Here is a 7901-nt window from a genome sequence, read left to right as displayed (position 1 = left end):
GCACAAACAGGGTTCATGTGCATATATTATTCATGCCAGGCTTGTTTGTGTGAACCCGTTGACATTATTTTCAAGTGCATTTAAAAAGCATCTGTTCATTTAAATTATGTCCTCTTCTGGTTGCCTTCACATAAGGCTGAATAAAACATTAAAACACACAACGTCCATCACCCTTGTTCATCAACCCTTAGAAACCACCACGGGATTTACAATTTGCATGCATTTTAATGCATCTCCGTATTTATTCCTTTATCCAAGTCTCTTTCATGTCTCAGCTCTTGAGTTTTAACCATTTAGATACGAGCATGCACGTGACTTCATCCAACAGTACGCACACGTTGAGAGGCGCAAATTAGCATGATCGTAATTATTTTAAGTCAGGTGATGAGGACGAGAGAGATGGGTTTCGCTTGTGAGTGGAGAAGTTAGCAGGGGCAGAGGTCGACCTCGGACGAGGTAGATGGACCGCATCAAGAACCACTGCTGGCCTTACACACTGACACAGCTTCGAGAGGCAGCGGAGGGCTACTCGCGCATGTCACCCACAGGACGTGCTCAACCTGACGGCACAAGGTGACAAGGTGATTGTAATTCATATCGATCCTTGAGGCTCACGATATACGCATCGAATGACACGTGTAATAGTTCATATGTGTTTTTGTTCACACACACACACATCTCGTGCTCGTATTACTTTCAGGATAAAGGGGACAACAAACACAAACAACAATTCACACGAGAGCGACAAAAAAAATGGAAACAATGCTTTCAGCCCCTGACCGACGAAATGTATTTTTAAAAAATCCCAGCTGAGTCGGAGGGATGAATCACTATGCCCCTTTATTGTTATACAATTCATTCAGGTGTTTAATGAGATATACATAAAGTTGTTATAAACGTTTTAATCAATGAGACACCGCGGCGTCTGTGTTATATTCTCGCCGGGTTTTAGATGAAGTTAACGCTCGGCATATCAATAGCCGTAATATTTGGACGCTTATATAATCAGCTTTTAAAGTTTGTTAAGCAAAGCTCGTAAAAGTGTAGCATCAGATTTACTTAACCAAAAGTGCCACAATAAACCATGAGCCCATAAAGTAGTTGGAGGGTCGGAATTATTTCTCCACATTAATATGCCACAAAGATGCACGCTGTATTTGTTTATATAAATGTTCGTTGTAAAATACACATTTTCCCGCAATGAAATGTCCATTCTTTGAATGGTGAGGGCCCTACTTAAACAAACAATAACTCTATTTGACTTTGTGCATAGCCCAGCATTTATAAAACGTCGGTAACCATTAATAACTCGCATGACCTATGTTAAATGGGGTGGTTATTCCCATGAATTTCTCGGGCTCTCCAATTTATCATTCCGATTAACAACAGCCGCTGCGAGCCCGGGCCCCCACTCTTGAAGCATGCCGTGACAGCCCAATCCTTCTCAACAAGCGACTGCTGTGCTTTCACTCTTTCTCTAACACCCCTTGTGACAAAGACTCTCAACACACAGAAAGATGAACCACGCACGCACCCAACATAACACTCGCTTCGCTCCGATGTCCTCGTTCCTCCTTGGCTGAAAAATTGTTTGCTATAACAGTACCATAATAATAATTATCTTCATCATCATCATCATCAGAATGATTAGGAAGAAATCGTCATCAGCAGCAGCATCAGTTGTCAATTTCTCTCCGCCACTGGATACACCATTGCCTAAAATCATGTACATCTCATCAACAACAAAACCATTTAAACTTACAGCCGCATTTTATGTTGCCCTCGGGGGCCTAATAACATAAGGCTCAGAAATTCACACCTGTGCTGCTGGATAACAAGTTGAAAAGTGCTTTCAGATTTGTCTGACACATCAATTTCAGGATTTTTTTTCTTCCGCAGATTCATGTCATGAGTGGAGATGGAATGCTGTGCAGGTGGTCCCCTATGAACGCTGTGGTCATCCAATCCACTCTCTATCCCTCTGACATGCATGTGTTTCAGTAAATTGTTTTTTTTTAATCCCCTGCATCACTCTGAGATATTCAACTTTAAAGGAAACAACTTAACATTCATTTTTACGTAAATCAGTTAAATAGGTTACTGACGAGCAACACCTGTAAAAATAAGTATAAGTCACATCAGCGATTATAGTAGTTAGAATTTAAACAAAAGTTTGATCCAACGTGTATTTTCACATAACTCATCAATCTGTGAAACCAGAGGTAAAAGGGGCACACAACGCAAAGCTGCGGGAGGGGTGGGGGGGGGGCTGGAGGTTGTCACGCACGAACGGGGGGGGGCACCTGGGGGTGGGGAGATGGGGGGGGGGGGGTTCGGGAGCCCCGGAAAATATTCCCTGTGAAATGAAACCCTGTATGTATGTTGAACTTCTTTCATACCGTACGTAGCCAAGCTTGCTAATGGAAGGACCACAAACACAACACAGTAAGCACAAACCCCTGGCCCTAAGCAAGGGCATGATTCGTAACTCTCTTTCTCCATATCGAGTGAGCTCGACACTGCCTCTTGATTAGACAAAACAGAACGTTCCATGGTCTTCTGCCTTGGGGTTCTGTTCGTTTGTCGTTAGGGGTGCAATGATGCAATGTCGGGTTAGTGCCAGCCAGAGGATTGCTTTTCATAATTTATGCCATCATCCCAAAATCATCAGGAGCGTCAATGTCAAACAATCAATTGCATCAAACAAATAATTGATTATATGTATTCAATAGTTTTGAGTCGACCTTAGACTCATATCTAACCGAGGTCTTTGCTTGTAGACATCTAGCAGTTCAGCGTTGGTTAAAAAAAAGCCTAACTGCTCATGAGATACTGAACGTCAAGGCACGTCCAGAGTTGTATAGTGTTGAACCAAGTCTGCCTAAATGATGCACACCCAGAAGGCAATGTGAATATTTGGATGCATTAAAACAATACTTTTGCTTTTCATGCAGAAGGAAAGGTATGAGGTTGCGTAATTGTCTGCTTATTCTTTGGTTATGATCACTAGCTTACAGCACCATGATGTGGACCTTATAGGTGTGACACTGAACCTGCAGTCATATTACCACTTATTTCATGCCATATGACCCAGACATGCTTCAGAATGCACGGAGAGACTAAGACGCACGGAGGACTTGTCAACATTTGCAGCCAAGCAATTTGTTAAAGGTCCCCACAACTCCTCCAGAAGTTCACGCAGGCCAAAAACAACAAATTACCAACTCTTGCCCACAGTGAAGGCACAAATTGGACTCATGGATTGTGGCTGGGTTAAGAGAGTAAACAGGTGCCAAGCGTAGTGTCAGCACATAGGATACACATTATTCACACTCTCTCTCTTTTATTAATCTCTCATGAAAGCCGCGCACACTCACCACATCGCGGCGTTATCGGGACAGGCGCTCCGCCTCCAGCGGTGACAGCGGTCCCACTGTTCGCTTTGACATCGACCCACGTCAACTGGAGGGGCGCTCCATCAGTGGGCAGTTACCACCCCAAGGTCAAAATAGGGCACCTAACTGGGCAGCATTGCGAGAATGAGGGAGTAGGGAAGTTGGGCCAATGGAAATGGGGAGAGAAAGATATTATGAACGCGGGGAGGCGGTTGGTTACAAGAGGGCTTTCGTGGGCACCAAGAGGGCAGTGAAGATGGAACTTCTCTCACCCTGCCACCAGCTAGTCCACGGGTATATGCAGTGCGAGTGCACCTTATTAAATACAATGATCGAGAGCGTGCACGGCGTGTTTATTAAAACTGTACCCACTGACTCAGCTGTCCTGGGTCAGGTTCGCTGCTGGCAGGTCACGGGACAGACCCAGGTGTTATGGGTCGACTAATCGAGATGAACGGCAGATACAACTCCTGTGCTCTCCACTGTGCCACCTTGATGTTTAAGCCCGCGCAGCGCTCCGCTCGTTGTAACCATTGCTCCTCCGCCCTCCGTTGTTGCTGGAAGGTGACCACCTCCCAATAGCGGCAAAATGCACCTAGCCGGGCACGGCCCAGTCGCGTCCTTCACAGGCGGCCCATCTTGACACCGCTGGCAGCGGTCTTCGGCAAGTCCACACAGCCCCACATCCTCCTGTGCCACAGCACACATTTTATCTAGCCCGCACCACGCTCGTTTAGCCCCCTACATGCGGCCAAACAGAAGCGCTTGGGCACGCGGTGGTAAGGCACGCGGGTTCCATGACCCGGCCCAACGCAGCCTCGCCTGCCGGAGGAGCCCTCTGAGGTGGAGGACTTCGTCCAACGCTGACAGGACGCTTCTTTGATGCGAATAAAGGGTCGAAACTTGAGGCCATCGTGCACCCGAACTTTTTTGTTTGTCAGAGAATTGATGTCAATTCAAACTTTTTGCAATGTTTAGAAGTTATTGCAATTTTCCACATTTTATTAAATGAAGACGCTGTTGAAACAGCATAAAAAAAATCCACTTCTGAAAAACAGTTGAGCGCAAAGCCGATATCCGTGCCCTCATTAAAACTAAAGGCATTTCTACTGCCCTAGACTTCTTTCCAACAACACTGAGGAAAATGTCACAAAATGTTAAATTAATTAAGCCGAGTGAATATAGTTCTACCCGAGTGAAGACGTCTTAGTTGAAAGAATGTGTTAATATCGCAAGCTTTATTTTCAACTTGCTCAGCAGCTATCCAGAAACCGCTGCATACTCTTAATTAACAGAGCAAAAATAAAAATAAATATCTTTGGTTATGTAAGGCCAATATCCATTAAATATTGCGCATGGACTTTTGAAGCTGAAGCATTTTCTTATGCGGCACACATTGCACACCCAGATGGATTCAAACAAACGCAGGATACCGACTGTAATCGTTTTAACAATACAGTATTTTTCTCTAAAACAGAAACCCAACTGTTAAAACGCGCAAATGCTTTGAAGCTGACTTCACTGGAATGTCATATTAAAAAAGTGGGGAAAACACGTATATGTTCTATCCAGCTTGGTTCCCAAAATGGTCTTCCTCTAAATCGACAACTAAACACCCAGTAGACGCACTGCTTCCCCGTGATCAATGCATCCGTTGTTAGTCCCAGAATTGCTTTCGAGAGCCATTCACAAAGCGAGCATAGCCTCGACAGAGGCGGCGTACTCAGCTCACGCAAACGCAAAGCACGCATCGTGGTCATTTTCATCCTCAACTCCGCTTGAGGAAGTACCCCACGTGGTTATGTATCTGTTATAAACTCGTGTCCCGCGACGGCGTTGCATCTTTAAAAAAAAGAATCAACTGAATCAAAATTCTCCTCGCATCTCGAGCTCGGTTTTATTTTCTCTCCCCAGCCCTCCGCACCGCCCCAATCCCACAGCGACATTGGATAGCACGTCACGCGTTGCATGTTGTTGTAGCTTTAAACGTCTCCTGTCAAATTGATTTTCACTAATTTTTATTTGAAACCGGATTTTGTTGAAGCCTTTTTTAATCCAAAACAACGAGACGAGCGACCTGACCCCAACACTTGCAGTCTGAACGCTTGGAATTTAGAATGGCACACACTCAGGCAGAAACATAAAGACAAAGACAAAGATCTCCCGTATAGCATTAACAGACTTAACAGACTTTTAAGGCAAGTGCTGTTAGCGATCAACGATGAAAGCCAGCACGGCACACGAGGGGGTCGGTGGCCAACACCACGCCTGGCCGCCTTTGTCTCCCCAGTGTTAATTTTTACACATTATACCAGGTACTCATTTGAGGTTGAGTCGACCTAGAGGAGGCCTAGGACTGGTGTTGGCCGTGAGCGGGAATCGAACCCGGGCTCATAATGCAGTGCATTAACCACTACACTACCTCTCCCCACACACACACATACACACACGCTCGTGTACGCACACAATCACACGCACCACACGCACTCCACTAATTCCACGCTGACAGCCTTCACTTGCAAAGCAGCACCGAATCTCCCCTCTTCCGCCCACAACCCTTTATCTCACCCCGCCCGACAATATGCAATCTCAAATATTGACCACATCAGCCAGTCGGTCCAAGATCCTCGGCTTGCGTCCGCTGCTTGCCAAGTGTACAAAACGGCCGGCCCCCGATGAGCTGGATTAAAAGTTGCAGCGCCGCATTGGAGCAGAAATGCCGATGAGAGGCAAAAGCTTCCGGGCGGCGAGCGTTCGTCCTGCATCTCAAGTGAGCCGTGCTTTCTCTCAATCACCTTTGAGGGAACGCTTGCACGTGACGAACTGCCACTTGCCACGGGAACGAGCTGTGTAGGTTACACTACTGTACGATGACCTCTGTTCAAAATTATGTTCAGACTCAGTTTAGACGCATTGACTGATGCTCTCATGCAGTGGTTCTTCGTTGCAAGGCCCATCGGGCCACTGGTGGCCCACGGTGGCCTCGAGTGCGGCCCCCTAACGTGTGGCCCTCGACAATACACGACACGTGACAACCCCTCCCATCATCATCGTGCTGCTGTCAAACCCCCGATGGTTTGAAAATCTGTGGCGGCCCTCGCACTGCTGATGTCTAAACGGCGAAAGTGGGCCCTCTCTGAAAATTCATGAAGAACACTGCTCTCATGGCGGGGTGAACCAATGAGTCTCGTAATCGTTTGCCTCTGTTCCGTCTGGACATGTAAGGGGTGCATGATGATTGAGCATTCAGGGCCATTCGTCTTGGCTCCTACAACACCGTGTAATTATTTGCAAATTGGTCCAATTCAAATATATTACATTTCGAATACGTTCCATATATTTTACAAGCATGTGTAATATAATGTTCAAGTACACAGGTTAAAACTCAGAATTGGAGAATTGATGGAAATGGATGGTCATCTTCTACAATTTGCAGTAACAACACCTATTTTGCTCCAAAACCATTTGAATGTGAATATTTATTTAATATTTTTTTCCCAATTAAATTGAGCTGTTATTGACAAAGTATTGCAATCTCAGATGCTGACCACATTATTGGCAACAATTGACGAAATATTATTGACGACGGAACAGTTAGCGAGCACCTCATAGGGCCTGCACAGAACTGGACAGAGTGATATTGTCAAACACCACACCACACCAGACAATAATTTAAGGCTAAATTAACCTCAGGAAGACCCAGCACAAGTTGATATAACTACTTTCCATCGATGTTAGCTGTGGCTGGGAATTGAATTAAGTTTGTGGTTCTTGGTGCAGTGCGCTAACCAACTGCTCCAGACCCTGTTATATAATACACATTCGCACACGATGACACGAATAGCCTCCGTGATTTGTGTATGCTGGGATTAATCCTTGTGACATTCTTTCACTGCTCAGCAGGGGCAGTTGGATGTACCGTAAACTCGTAATTAAAAGCTGAATTAGTGTTTTACGCCTTCATTAGAACATGATTAGGAATATTTACTGGACGCTATTGTTTTGCAAATTCCTCAAAGTCCCGAGCAATCACATATCCATTGTGGCAAGACAACATAATTTAACAAGAAGAATGAAACCCATTACCGAATTGGTGACCTTTGGCATTTGTCTCCTGCGAGGGAGCAATTGGTGCGTGACAGCACCACCAGCAGCGTGACCTGCAGAGCCATTGCAAGCGTGCTAATGCTACTCCCCATCGCTCTGATCATTTTAAACACAAAAAAAACTTTCATTTCTCTACAGCCAATTTCCATCATCCAAAAGGATGAATAGCAGTTTATAATGAGCGGTGCCTCAAGGGATACGGAATTATGGATCATTTGGTGATGTATGGTGTCTGGATAATGGCTGGATGGTGGGTGGCTTTAGAGGGGGTGTGGGTGTTGGGATTGCTGAATGCGCTGAGAATGAGTCCTTTCTTGGCCACAGCCACGTGCACGCTGTTGTCGCCACAAGGAGGACTGAGCAAAATCACCAAAACATTACAACCAGGACGATGTGTTC

This window comes from Lethenteron reissneri, chromosome 23 (genome assembly GCF_015708825.2).
Source record: "Lethenteron reissneri isolate LAM-NWPU_2019-01 chromosome 23, ASM1570882v1, whole genome shotgun sequence".
NCBI lineage: Eukaryota > Metazoa > Chordata > Hyperoartia > Petromyzontiformes > Petromyzontidae > Lethenteron > Lethenteron reissneri.
Note: the sequence above shows the minus strand (reverse complement) of the source record.